Genomic DNA, 15,847 nt, shown 5'->3' on the forward strand with positions numbered 1-15,847 from the left:
TTACATTGTGCACTTCAATCATTTTGGTCTACTGTCTGGTGGGCTGTCTCGATTTCGCCCTGCATTCCTTTATAACCTGTCTTCTTTTGTGGCAGTAATGGCATTCTGCCTCCTTGAATCTGCAGGTATCCGGTACACGGCTACCCCCACATCTGTAACAGATCAACTTCGGAGTCGCTGCTGAAATGCTTCCATTAGGCCTTTTTATTTTGTGAGCACAGAGACTGTCTTCCGCTTCGCGACTGTCTCTGGATTTCACACCACGCCCTGTGGTAGGTTCCCTCCCCAACTAAAGAACTGCACCATGTTGCGCATTCTGTAAAGCCTGCGAGTCTCTCGCAGCACTTTACATAGCTAGCGTTATTTTCATGGTGCAATTCAAATCGATATTAACTTCTGCAAGTAAACAGCACTGAATGGTGTCATCGTGAATGCCACAAACCAACATGTCATTGAACGTGTCTCTGAAGTCACAGTGCTCAGTCAACTGCTTCAACTTCACTATATAAGTTGCAGTGGTCTCTCCCAGGGCCATTACTCTGGAGTTAAACTTAAACCTCTGCATTGTTATCAATGGCTACGGCTGTAACTGTGTCTTCAGGTGGCCTACCAATTTGTTAAAAGATTTAGAATTGGTCGTATTCGAGGCTGTCAGACTATGGATGAGGTTGAAAGCAAAATGATGCAGATGCTGGAAATCTGAAACAGAAACATAAATTGCTGGGAAAAACTCAGCAGGTCTGACAGCATGTGTGGAGAGAAAGACAGAGTTAACGTTTCGAGTCCGTATGACTCTTCTTCAGGACTGAGGTTATATGCTTAGATGCTTTGCTCCCGCAGGCACTTAAGAGAATTGCTTTCTGCTTCTCCTCCGCTGTTGTTTCATTCCCCATGATATAAAAACCTAGGCACTCTATGTATTGGCTCCAGTCTTCCATGGACGCATAATAAGGGCTCGATTCTGCCGAAAGTTGGCATGACTGGTGAGTAAACTTTTTTTCCTTTCTTTAAGAACTGAAGTACTTACATTCACAAGGCAAGGTGCAGTGTTGGAACTATTTTACCCTCGTCGCCAAATATAGTGAACTTGATGTACCCGGATAGGTTTCTTACTTGAAACAGAAACTACATGCTTGAAATAAGTCCACAACTAGATAGCTCAGATTACCCGTGCTTAGGGCTCATTCGTCAGAACAATCACATGGCCCCTAAAGGCAATAGGTGAGGTTATACCTTCAATCACTACAGGCTCAGTAACTGACCATGTAATGCAGGTACATTGTGTATAATAATCAAATGGTCACCGTATCTCCAAACTTCCTTTCCTCTCCAAAGTCCTTACATATGTTTCAACTCCCAAATATGGACCCATCGTTTCTGTACTCCATGTTTGCACTTGTCCAGTCAGGTTTCTTTCATTGCCGTAGTGCTGAAGCAGCCCAGAAAGAAGGAAATTGTTTCAATTGACAATGACTATGACCTTCGCACCTTCCTTGACCTCTCTGAAACCTTTGACAAGCTTGACAGCACTGTTAGTGAAGAGGGGTGTGTTCTGCACTCTCGTCAACTGACTTTGGAAACATAGTCTTTCATGTGTCCTGTATTTATTAACTGTGTGCTACATAAAGCAGCACTTTCAATGAAACATTGAGAATTTAGTCAAGGGATTTAAGTTTGTTATGGTCTTGATGCTGGATCAGATTTCATGGAATACAAAAAGCCAATTTTTGCACGTTTTTCTCAAATGGCAATCTATCTAACTCTACATTAGATAACACCATTCCAGATAAAATCATAGAAGGAAGCATTTGCCTCGTTGTGCCAAGGAGGTGACAACACATTCAAAATTTTGAGAGGAAAGGGAGGTTAAGATAAAATACTCAGGATCCTTGGCTTTACATAGAAACATAGTAACTAGGAGCAGGAGTAAGCCATTCAGCCCTTTGAGCCTGCTCTGCCATTCATTATGATCATGGCTGGTCATCCAACTCAATAGCCTGCTCCCGCTTTCTCCCCACATCCTTTGATCCCTTTCGCCCCAAGAGCTATATCTAACTCCTTCTTGAAAATATACAATGTTTTGGTCTCAACTACTTTCTGTGGTAGCGAATTCCATAGGCTCACCACTCTCTGGATGAAGAAATTTCTCCTCATCTCAGTCCTAAATGGTCTATCCCATATCCTCAGACTGTGACCCCTGGTTCTGGACTCCCCAACCATTGGGAACATCCTTCCTGCATCTACCCTGTCTAATCCTGTTAGAATTTTATAGGTTTCTGTGAGATCCCCCCATCATTCTTCTGAACTCCAGTGAATTTAATCCTAATCGACTCAATCTCTCCTCATATGTCAGTCCCGCCATCCCAGGAATCAGTCTGGTAGTCTGGTAAACCTTCGCTGTACTCTCCCTATAGCAAGAACATCCTTCCTCAAATAAGGAGGCTAAAATAGCACACAATATTCCAGGTGTGATCTCACCAAGGCCCTGTTCAATTGCAGCAAGACATCCCTGTTCCTGTACTCGAATCCTCTGGCTATGAAGGCCAACATACCATTTGCCTTCTTTACCGCCTGCTGCACCTGCATGCTTACCTTCAGCGACTGGTGTACAAGGATGCCTAGGTCTCGTTGCACATTCCCCTATCTCAATTTATAGCCATTCAGATAATAATCTGCCTTCCTGTTTTTGCTACCAAAGCAGATAACCTCACATTTATCCACGTTATACTGCATCTGCCATGCATTTGCCCACTCACTCAGCTTGCCCAAATCAAACTGAAGCATCTCTGCACCCCCTCACAGCTCACATACAGAGGTGGTGACCCAAATATGGAAGCAGGGAGGGAGTAGGGGAACCTCATTGTGGTTTGCGAGGGGATCAGAAACTTCAGGTACATGGAGCGCCTGCTAAATTTAATGGCAGGACTTCATTATCGTTTTTAAAACTCCATTTCCTGCTCATCCAGTATCCAAAAGCAGGTTAGTCTGCAGAGTTAACAACACAGGAGGAGGCCATTTGGCCCATCCTGCCTGTGCCAGCTCCTTGAAAGATCTATCCAACTCTCTATTCCCATAGCCCGACATTATTTTATCCTTTTCGAGTATCCAATTCCCTTTTGAAAGTTATTTTGAATTTGCATCCACCGCCCTCTCAGGCCCTGCATTCAGGATTCACCCTCCTTGGAATCAGCTCTATCAATATTCCTCATTTTCTCACCAAAGTTTCGTCTCATGCAATCTCTCAGGATGGAGGATGACTTACTTCTACTCTGGTTCAATGGAGTCTGAGACGGCTGATAAGCCCAATGTGCGATTTGCAGACTCTACCCACATGGGGCAGGAGGTATTAAAGGGATTTGAAGTCTTCCTTAGCTTGGGACTGGCTATTTGTCCCTCATAGGCTGCTCCTGCCTAGCAGCTGTCTTCAAAGCCTACTGAACTCCGACAACTTCCAAATCAAACTGCTGTTTTCCCTTCTATGTGTCCTTGGGAGGGACCTGCCTCTCTGGACTTCTGTTGCTAGACAACAGCCCAATTCTTCCACCCTTGTTTGTTTACCTTAGCTTACAGTCATAAAAAAACCTCGGTAGAGATGCAGGCATCTGTTTAAAGTGAAACTAAAACTCCGTTTGACCTTTCTTAATACGCAGATACAAATACAAATCAGTACAATTATCAATGCAAATACAAATCAAACTGAAACTTTAAAGCTAAAACTCATTCCCAACACCTACAATTACCAATATAACTTACTTAAACTGTCGCTATTTCCTGACAGCGCGAACACAGCAGCGCCCAGTAAGCCATGACGCTAGTCTCGGGTTCGAGATCCTGGTCCTTAAATACTCCTTTCCTCAGTCAACCAAAGACTGGAGGCGATGAATTTACCGCCTATGTCTGCCCTTCATCGAGAGGAGGCTCCCAAGATACGGTAAATGGTCCACATAATCCAGGATGTTGCTGTGGTCTGCATTCTACATACTTCACACATCAACTGCTATCATGTCGCAGGGCAGCACCTCTGATTCATTGAATCTGCGGCAATCTACTGTTACAAAGACCGGAATTTGGAGGCCCCTCCCCCTCTGACTGGGGGGATCTTTCGGTCCCGTTGAAGGCAACGGACTTCTGAATGACCCGCCGCATTTACCAGCCCCGCCCCCACAAAGATGGGGCTGGAAAATTCCGCCCAAAGAGTTGCTAACAGGCTTGTGAGGCAGCGTTTGTCCCTTACCACCCCCCCACCCCCACCAAGCTGAGGAGCGGGAGGGTAATGAGTTGTCTTTGTACAGACTGAAGCTTTGCAATTGGACTGCTTCAGTGCTGCCCTGTAGAATTCACTTCCAAACAGCACTCGATGTTATCCTATGATTAATTTTTGAAATCAACCACTGCATCCCATTGCGCCTCCTCGGTACATCTATCTCAATCTTGCTGTTCGTGCTAACAATCTGTGATGAACAGGTGCTGCTCATTCTACCTGTGTGCATGAGCTCCATTGCACAGTAACTCATTCCGTAACTGTCAGATGCACTCGAGTCTCTTGAGGTCTTTTTAAGTGTGCAGCAGGCTGTTGGAGGGAACATGCTGTGCAAACTGGGAGAGCAATTGTTTTTATCAGCAATTTGGTCGACGTGTGAATTTTCTTTTCCCCAAGAAATAGTTCACTCTTTATCATTGCTAATGTTGAGGTAATAGTTATGTATACCTGTGAAAATGACAGGCTTGTGCATCCCAGCCCGAACATTCTTTTGTTACAGTTAGCTTTGAACAACGATAGAATGTCAAGTGTTTTGTTAACAGTAAGTCTTCCATTTCCCATTGGAAATGTACAGAGGCTGGTGAATTCTTCTTTCAGACATGTTCTTGTTTAAAGTTTCTCGACACATGCCCTTTCAATTCGGCACAGGTCGCATCGATTGTGGGTGGTACTACCATCCAAATTTCAGACTTCATAACCAGGGAGTGGTGTGTGTCACCAACGGGGGATGGCCGTTTAACACATTCAGTTGTGAATGTTTGTTATAGCTGTAAGAGCAATCATTGTCACTGTGACAAAATCCTGGAACTCACTGTCTAACATCACTGTTGGAACACATGCACCACATGATTGTCAGAGACTGAATGTACGGCCCAAGATGCAGGTAGGGACCTCACAGAAATCCCAATGCACTGATTCCGTGGGAATTGCCTGGGAAGTTTGAACTTCCCATGAGCAATTCCCCTGCTCCCCTGCTACCCACAGAAAAGTTCCCTGACTCTGAGTTCGAGTTCGAGACTTTCAACCGTTCCAGGCTTACCTACCTGGATAGTGACTCAGAAAATGGTAGAAACAATCCTAGTCTAACTCCTGGGTAACTATGCAACTGACCACCCACCTCCCAACTTGTCCGTTGACCCCCAGACTACCGCCTGACCTCCTGACACCCACTGAGCTCCCAACTCAGCCCTCCCGACCTGACATGATTATCCCCCACCACTTGACTATCCCCATGAACCCCCCTCCAACTGCCCCCCCATCACCCAACCTGACTAGACCCCAACATCTGGCTCCTCCCTTGACCCCCCCCCCCCAATCACCCCCGACACCTAATTCCTCCATGACCTGTCCTGGATAGTCCCCACCAACCAACTCTCCCCTTGATCCCTTGACTCCCACAAAAGCAATATGACCTGACTACCCGAACCCACCTACCACCTTGCCCACTTGCCACTCTACTCACCTGCCTCCCTACCCATCTTCCACCCTGTCACCCTACATACTTGTCACTCTACCCACTTGCCACCCTACCACCCTCACTGACCTGCCACCCTACCACCTCACCCATCTGCCATACCATCCACCTGCTGCCCTAACAACCTGCCACCCTACCTACCTTCCAATCTACCACCTCACCCACCAGCCCACCCTACCCATTCACTCATTCATCCACTCACCCATTCACCCATTCACTAGCATTCACAATAGACATTTAAACTTTACTGCAGCCAGTGCCATAAAAAGGGGGCATGGCATCTGCACTGATTCTCTTTGCTCTCTCTGCAAGGATTCCTGCAGGAAAGTAGTTCTTCTGCATCCTGGATCAGAAGACGGCGACTTCTCAAAGTAGTTTTCTGCCTGGTCAGCATCGGATGCAGGGATTCCGACTCTGTTCGGGTGCTTTGGGGTCTCTATTTCATATCATAATTCCACCCACCACCATGGTTCACTCACTTGTATCTTTCCACATTTGAAATTTCTCTCCACAAAATGAATTTATTGCTGAAACTCCAAATCATCTTCTCTTTCCTAATGCTATCATGTGTCCTTTTAATTTTTCACTGGAATTTTTTTAAAAATGGGAACAGCTATTATCATCTTGACGAAATTTGGAATTATCATTCCCCAAAAGGCTGTGGATGCTGGAGCACAAAAGGACCTTTCAAGACTGAGATCGCCAGAGGTTAACTGCTCAAGGGGGATCAAGGAATTGTGGAGTAAAATTGGATATATGGAGTTGAGATGCAGATCAGCCATGGCCTAATTGAATTGTGGATTAGATCTGTCTTGTTCTTAATTTCACTATTTTTCAAGAGCTCAATTTTCTCATTTGTTTTAATGACTGCCTCCCGACATGCTCTGCTGAACAAGACTCACCTCAGCCTTAATATTATTCTTTTTGTTCCTTCTCACTGAGCTATAGTTTCCATTTCCCAATTTTCTTCCTTCCTCGTTGAAGGTGTCCAGTTCATCGTTGCCATGGATGCCAGTCAGCCCCTCTGCTATCTGGGCTGAGGTTTTCCATTTTTAAAAATTCTTTCACGAGGTGTGGGTGTCGCTGGCTGGGCCAGCCTTTATTGCCCATCCCTAATTGCCCTTGAGAAGGTGGTGGTGAGCCGCCTTCTTGAGCCACTGCAGTCCATGTGGTGTAGGTACACCCACAGCGTTGTTAGGGAGGGAGTTCCAGGATTTTGACCCAGCGACAGTGAAGGGACAGCGATATATTCCCAAATTAGGATGGTGACCAGGCAAAATAGAGCCTGTACCTTGAGTATTATCAGGCTAAATTAAAAAAAAAATTACATTTATACGGAGCCTTTCACAAGCTCGGAACATTCCAAAATGTTTGTCAGCCAATGAAGCTGAGATGTTAAACTAAGGCCCCATCTGCCCTCTGAGGGATGGACGTAGAAGATCCCATGGCATTATTCAACGAAGGGCTGGGGAGTTTGCTCTAACATCCGACTCAATGTTTATCCTTCACCCATCATTACAGAAATGGATGATCAACCAAATATCTCATTGTTTTTTCTGGGACCTTGTGTGCAAAATGGGTGCTAGGTTTCCGACGTCAAAACAGTGACTACTCTTTAAATTTATTTCATTCTCCTGAGCTCTCTTTAGACTGTAGAGCAACAGTCCTGGTTTCCAGCACACCTTTTGATTACCCTTTCCCCAGTTGGAGAATAGGATAATGGAAGTAACCCAATGTCATAGAGTGACGCAGTGTGAGGGGACATCCAGACCACCATTACTGTGCCACCTCTTTAGAAAAACTTTACATTTAGTCCAACTCCCCTGCCCTCTCCCCATCGCACTGCATTTTTTTCCCTCTTCAATACACCCCCAATTCCCTTTCAGGCAGTACATTTTAGGTCATGTCAACTCGCCGTGTAAAATAGAACATTCTCCTCATCCCTCCTCTGGTTTAATTTTTGCCAGTTACAGGTGCGGTGTCTCAAAACCGGCAACCTCGGGGCCCAGCCCCTGCCTGATTTTGGATCCTGCCAGTTTTCAGGCCAGGCGGTTGGAGTTGGGTGGTTCGGACCAGGTCAGGCCGGGTCAAGGGTCGCTCAGACCGCTAGGGCAGGAAAAGACAGGCTGGTGAAGCCGACGCACCACCTCACCAACACAGCACCTGGCCCCCCCTTATCTAAGAATAATAAAATTTGTGCATGGCAGTTCAAACAAAAATGTCCAGTTTTTGGACATCTCCAGTCTTCAGGGAGCTGGATTTGAGACATTGTACCTGTGCCTTATCATCTGTAACAAAAACAGAATTACCTGGAAAAACTCAGCAGGTCGGGCAGCATCGGCGGAGAAGAAAAGAGTTGACGTTTCGAGTCCTCGTGACCCTTCAACAGAAAGAATCTGTTCTGTTGAAGGGTCATGAGGACTCGAAACGTCAACTCTTTTCTTCTCCGCCGATGCTGCCAGACCTGCTGAGTTTTTCCAGGTAATTCTGTTTTTGTTTTGGATTTCCAACATCCGCAGTTTTTTTGTTTTTATCCTTATAATCTGTGTTGTCCGATTACTGACCCCCTGTCAGCGGATATAGTTTCTCTCTATCTACTCTATCAAAACCGTTCAGAACTTTGAGCACCCACACTAAATCAATTCTTTACTTATCCTGCTCCAAGGAGAACAATCCCAGCTCCTCCAGTACCTCTCACATAACTGAATATCCTCAACCCACGGCACCATTCTGGCAAATTGTCACCGCAACTCTCTCCCAAGGCCTCGACAGGTCTGCTGAATGAGTGCTGATAGGTTTAGCATTCCTTACAGTTTGATACAGAAAGGCTGGCTACTCTTTGTCAAGATCCTATTGAAATCACTGATAGGCATTGCTAAATAAGAGTGTCTTTCCGTTTGAAAGCCAATGCCTTTCCTTTCTCTCTGATGTGCCTTCACAATGTCAAATTAGAATGAGTCAGGAGAAAACATTATCGGCAGCACATAACTTTCGAGAAATCAGCATTTAAATGAAAAATTTTTGCTTGAAGCAACAAGACAGCATGCACAACAAAACCCAATTTATTTTCTTTTGATTTGCCTCATTACAAGTGTGAATGTGCTTCCTTCTGGTTGTTTTGCTTTCTGCTCGCTGGTAGTTTGCTCATTTTATCTCAGCGTATCTTGCAGCTGCAAGTCGCCCCGAAAAAGACACAACATCACGGGCTGGATTTTAAACTCCATTCTACCCTTCCCTCGCCTTGTTAGGTGTCAGTGGCGTTTGGATGTGGCTAAAGTAGGGTTGAGTGGACTTAAGAACATAGGAACAGGAGGAGGGCATTCAGCCCCTCGAACATGTTCTGCAATCCAATCAGGCCATGGCTGATCTATATCTTAGCTTCGTCTGCTCGCTTTGGTTCTGTTACCCTTAATAAACAAAAATCTATCAACCTCAAAAATGACATTTTCAAGTGACCCCCCCCCCCCCCCCCCACTACCACCGCCCCCAACCCCCCGCCCCACCAAGACTCAACAGTAGTGCAGAGGGGAAAGTTCCAGATTTCCATTAGCCTTAGTGTGAGGGAACTTGAACATAGGATCCAGGCTGACAGTCAACTGAGGGGTGAGAGTGGGGGTGCGGGGGTGGGGAGGGTGGGTGTGGGGAAGGGAGCAGGGGGGTGGGGGAGTGACAGGATGTTCTCCTCAGCTGTCCCACTGGCTACTTATCCCTCAACCAACGTCACTTAGAAAAGGTCACCTGGTCATTATTACATGGCTGCGAGTGGGAACTCGCTGTGCACAAAATGTCTGCCATACTCTCTAAGTTACAACAGTGACAATTTTTAAAAAATGCTTCATTTGCTGAAACGCGTTTTGGGATATTCTGAGGTAGTAAAGGGTGCTATATAAATGCTGGCCCTTCATTCTTTCAGTATTCAGAGCCAAAGTGGGTGAGAATTTAATCCCTCAGAGCACGTTCACTTGAACAGAGTTACAACTGGGACAATACCTTAGTTTTAGTATTGCGTTGGTAAACAGGCCGTCGGTAAATCTCCTTCGTGGGCTCTTTGCGCCCCTTTGTGGTTTTAATTTCAGGTATTACTAGCCCCTAGGAGGTCATGTGGTGCAGCGGGTAGTGCCTCTGCATCTAAGCCGGAAGGTCCGGGTTCAAGTCCCACTCCTGGAAGGTTGCGACGGAAAGTGCATTCATTACACAGCCAAACAGGTTGAGTATCAATTTGTAAATCCTTCCAGCACATGCCAATGGCAAGTGGGAGATGTTCCTGGTCAGCCAAGGGATGGAAAGAAATTGGATCCTCTACCTTAAGTATCCATAGCTCCGATGCATGTAAATGTTTCTACGGTAACTTGGACCCCTAGAGGGGCTGGTTGACTGGATGGCTGGTGTGGATCAGATTGGTGCCAACAGCATGGGGTTCCACCCTATTCTGGTTGGGGTGTGTTTGGAGGTTCCTCCTTACTGTTACTCATCATGGAAATTGCAGCATTGTGGGTCAAACCTGCTTTCAGGCAGAGAGCGCAAAACCAAGAATTGGTCCCTAAATGGGGATAATAAAATTGCATTCTTAAATACCCAAGAGTCTTGCTGGCATTGAAGGTTGAAACTGTGACCCTGCAGGATGCTATGACAATGAAAATGTCATGTTTCGTCATAGAGAGTCATAGAGATCAACAGCACACAAAAAGGCCCTGGAGCCCATCGAGTCTGCGCCAATCAAACAAGTACCTAACTATTCTAATCCCATTTTCCAGCCTTAGGCCCATAACCTTGTGTGCCATGGCATCGCAAGTGCACATCCAAATACTTTTTAAATGTTATGAGGGTTTCTGCCTCTACCACCCTTTCAGGCAGTGAGTTCCAGAATCCCACCACCCTCTGGGTGAAAATATTCTTCCTCACATCTCCTCTAAGCCTACCTTAAATCTATGCCCCCTGGTTATTGATCTCACCACCAAGGGGAAAAGTTCCTTCCTGTCTACCCTATCTATACCCCTCATAATTTTATACACCTCAATCATGTCCTCCCTCAATCTCCTCTGCTCTAGGGAAAATAACCCCAGTCTATCCAAGCTCTCCTCATAATTAAAGCTCTCCAGCCCAGGCAACAACCTGGTAAATCTCCTCTGCAATCTCTCCAGTGCAATCACATCCTTCCTATAATGAGGATTCCAGAACTGCACGCAATACTCTAGCTGTGGCCTAAACAGCATTTTATGCAGTTCCAGCATAACCTCCCTGCTCTTATATTCTAAACCTCGACTAATAAAGGCAAGTATCCCATATGCCTTCTTAACCACCTTATCTACCTGCTCTGCTACCTTAAGGGACTGGTGGTCATGCACACCAAGGTCCCTCTGATCCTCCGTACTTCCCAGGGTCCTACCATATATTCCCATGCCTTGTTTGTCCTGCACAAATGTATCACCGCACACCTATCTAGATTAAATTCCATTTGTCACTGATCGGCCCATCTGACCAGCCCATCTATATCCTCCTGTAATCTAAGGCTATCCTCCTTACTATTTACCACCCCACCAATTTTTCTGTCATCCGCGAACTTACTGATAAACCCTCCTACGTTCGAGTCTAAATTGTTTATATATACCACAAACAGCAAGGGACTCAACACTCATCCCTGTGAAACCCCTCTGGACACCAATCACAAAACACCCCTCGACCATCACCCTCTGCTTCCTGCTACTCAGCCAATTCTGGATCCATTTTGCCAAATTGCCTTGAATCCCATGGGCTCTTACCATTGTTATCAGTCTCCAATGTGGGACCTTATCAAAAGCCTTGCTGAAATCCAAGTAGACCACGTCAAATGCATTGCCCTCATCTACACACCTGGTCACCTCTTCGAAAAATTCAATCAAAAATTGGTCAGTCATGACCTCCCCTTAACAAAACCATGCTGACTGTCCTTGATAAATCCCTGCCTCTCCAAGTGGCTGACTGGCCTGTAGTTCCCTGGTTTATCCCTTCCTCCCTTCTTGAATAACAATACAACATTGGCTGTCCTCCAGTCCTCTGGCACCTCTCCTGTAGTCGGAGAGGTATTGAAAATTATTGCCAGTGCTCCTGCTATCTCCTCACTTGCATCACTCAACAGTCTGGGATACATTTCATCCGGGCCTGGAGATTTATCTGCTTTTAAGCCTGCCAGATCACTTAGAACCTCCTCCATTTTTATGCTAATTCCTTTAATTATATCACAGTCCTTCTGTCTGATTTCCATACCCATGTTGTCCCTCTCACTTGTGAACACGGACTCAAAGTATTTATATAGAACACTACCTATGTCTTCTGGCTCCACATCCAAATTACCACTATGGTCCTTAATGGGCCCTACTCTTTCCCTAGTTATCATCTTACTCTTAATGTACTTGTAAAATAACTTTGGATTTTCCTTTATTTTACGTGCCAATGTTTTTTCATGGCCCCTTTTTGCTCTCCTAATATCTTTTTTAAGCTCCCTCCTACACATTCTATACTTCTCTCAGGCTTCTGCTGTTTTGAGCCCTCAGTATCTGCCATAAGCCTCCCTTTTTCTCTTTATCCAATCCTGTATATCCCTCGACATCCAGGGTTCCCTGGATTTGTTGGTCCCACCCTTTGTCTTTACTGGAATATGTTGGTCCTGTACTCTCCCTATTTCCTTCTTGAATGAGTCCAACTGCCCTGACGCAGATTTACCTAAGCGTAGCTGCTCCCAGTCCACTCTGGCCAAATCATATCTGATCTTATTAAAATCAGCCTTCCCCCAATTTAGAACTCTGATTTCTGGCCCATCCTTGTCCTTTTCCATAACAACCTTGAATCTAACGGAGTTATGATCACTATCTGCAAAATGCTCCCCCACTGATACCTCTACCACTTTCTGGCTTCATTCCCTAAAATTAAGTCCAGGACCGCCCCGTCTCTTGCAGGACCTTCTACGTACTGGCTTAAAAAGCTCTCCTGGATGCATTTTAAGAATTCCACTCCCTCTAAATCTGTTACACTATGACTAACCCAGTTAATGTTGGGGAACTTGAAATCCCCCACTATTACTACCCTATTATTTTTACACTTCTCTGAAATTTGCCTACATATCTGCTCTTCTATTTCTTTTTGACTATTTGGGGGTCTATAGTACACTCCCAGCAATGTGATTGCTCCTTTTTTGTTTTTAAGTTCAACTCATATGGCTCAATTTGAGGGGCCTTCTAAGAAAGCATCCCTCCTCACTGCTGTAATTGATTCCTTGATCAATATTGCAATATCCCCATCTCTTATACCTCCTTCCCTGTCTCGCCTGAAAACCCTATATCCTGGAATATTGAGCTGCCAATCCTGCCCCTCTCTCAACTATGTCTCTGTGACAGCAATGACATCATACTCCCATGTGTTAATTTGTACCCTCAACTCATCTGCCTTATTCATCAGACTCCTTGCATTAAAATAAATACCATCCAACCTTGCCAAACTCCCTTGTGCCTTAACTGGCCTATAACTTCTATGCCTTCCAGGCTCACTTGCTCTCTCTTCTAATTTTGGCTGTGCGTCTCCCATTGCTGAACCTCCTGTCAGGATCCCATCCCCCTGCCAAGTTAGTTTAAACCTTCCTTAACAGCACCAGCAAACCTCCCCGCAAGGATGTTGGTCCCATTCAGGTGCAACCCGTCCTTGTATGCTATCTATTGAAGTAATTCAGAGCTCTCTTATTATGTGATTTTTAAGCTTTGTTGGTTGGTTTATTGCTGGCTCTTTGTTTTGCAGTAACAGTAATTGTCACAGGAGTGGATGGCCTTTGCTCACTGAGATCTGAAGTTTAAGAGGGAATCAGACTTAGCTGCTATCTGTCAGGCAGGATCCAGAGGGAATTTTGCCAGCCATAAATTGGCAGCAGGTATCTTACTGTATGCTACTGGCTTTTTAAATGGGTATAGGAACATTCACAGAGGCGCTTGTCGTGTTTCGATAATGATATAAAAGCACCAATCACTCATAAGGGATTGTGTAAGCATATTGTGGGTTCATTTGTTTAGAATTGACACATGAGAACATATATACATGGATACAAAGCTTGGAGACGTCAGTAGCAGAGCTGTGTCTACTATGTTCTTCTCACATGCCAAAGTGAAACTAAGACTGGATCAAATGACATACTTCCCGTCTAGCAATGGCATGCTGCTATCCCTTAAAGACATGTTACAGTGATGATGAATGTCCTGGAAGTTGCTTGTGGCTTTTGAGGGATTTTTACTGGCCTTGCCTTTGTCTCTGGATCACTTTTAATGTATTGTGTCCCAGACACATGCAGCTAATAACTATGCCCATGTGACAGCGGTGGGAAGAGTTTGGATCCCGACCTCAGCTCAGAGTATGCAGACATCAGAAGGCAGATAAATTCAGATGTAACGTACAATCTGTCTGATGAGAAACAGTGAGCAGCTTGGAATATGCACAGGGAAATATATTGACTGAGCCATGTGATAACGGCCATCAAAAGGTGTGACAGAGTTATGCTAATTAGTTTAATAGGGATGCATTTGTCGAGAGAATTTGTATGGTGTTTGTGAAGATAATGGTGTTTGTGAGGATTATGGTGTGTTTGTGAAGATAATGGTGTGTTTGTGAAGATAATGGTGTGTTTATGAGGATAATGGTGTGTTTGTGAAGATAATGGCATGTTTGGAGAAGATAATGCTGTGTGTTTCTGAAGAGAATTATGGGTCTGTGAGGAGAATGCTGTGTTTCTGAAGAGAATTGTGGGTCTGTGAGGAGAATGCTGTCTTTCTGAAGAGATTGGTGGTATGGCATGATTATTGCAGGTTTAATTTACTGAAAATTGATTCCATGGGAAGAATGAAATAAAACAGTGCTTCTGGTCTTAAAATCTGTTCTTGTGGATTCCATTCACCAACCTATCCATCCCCCTAACCAACTCATTTCCCAGAACCTGCTTTATACCTGCCCCTTTTCAGCCCTTGCCTGAAGGCCTTTGGCAGTAGGCTGGGTGGGCCCATAACGATCTCCTTCCTCTGGCTTGTTGCCATGGAGTCATGCCCTGATCGTGGCGAGTACGTTGTGAGGTCGGCGACTAATTTCTGTCAATCCTCAGGCATCTCGAGTTCAAGTCCATCTTTAGCTTTCGTCACGAAAACAGGCCCAGACCAAAATCTACTCAGCTTGAGAGCCCAAGGTGCTCACTGAAGAACAACAGGGAGTTCTCCTGGTATCCTGACTATTGTTTTTTTTTTCCCCTTCACAGCAACAACAAAATGGACAAACTGATCATTAATCTCTCATTCTCTTTCTGTGGGACCTGTGAAAAATTGGCTGCAGTACCTAAAGCAGAGGAGATAAACAAAGACGAGAAAGGCCATTTGCTCCATTTTAAATCATCCATTCAGAACAACTCGACACTCACCACAAACCTCTGCCGTTTTCTACTCTGTTTCTTAAATCATGCCCCAGCTTGTTCCCTCCATCTAAGTCTGTCCCAGGCATTACTGTGAGAAGGAACTTCTTGACCCCAGTCCTAATTTTACTAGCTTGACCTTTTCTCCTGTTTGAAGTAATACTCTGAAGTTCCATTTTCTATACAACTCAATATTTCACGTAGCTCTGCAAAATCACCTCTCTGCATCTTCCTCACAATTGTAAAAATCAGAAATTCCTCCCGTCTTCACTCTGAATTCAAACTTCAGAGATTAGGTGAGCTTTGTAACTTCTGTGCAGAAATTGGTTATCTTTACATATATATATATATAATATGCATTTAGACTTTTATATATATATATTTATATTTTCTTTATATATATAGCTTTATATTTTTTGCATGCATATTATATAAATATCTATACAAGTGCTGGGTTCCTTGCACTCAGTATTTAAGCTCATTTCAAATTTGATCCCTTTTTGGTTACTACCCTTTAAGGGGTGGGCATGATTTCCAAACCCTGTATGTTGTCCGGACCCCTTACCATAACCAAGTCAAGAATGCGCCGCATCTTTCATAGCTTCCCTGACACACTAACTGGTTGGCTTAAATGGCCTGTTTCTGTGCCCATATATCCTATGTAATACTTGGTCATTTTGAGGTGATGTTCCATATATGCGTC

This window comes from Carcharodon carcharias, chromosome 11 (assembly GCF_017639515.1).
Source record: "Carcharodon carcharias isolate sCarCar2 chromosome 11, sCarCar2.pri, whole genome shotgun sequence".
In the NCBI taxonomy this organism is placed as follows: Eukaryota; Metazoa; Chordata; class Chondrichthyes; order Lamniformes; family Lamnidae; genus Carcharodon; species Carcharodon carcharias.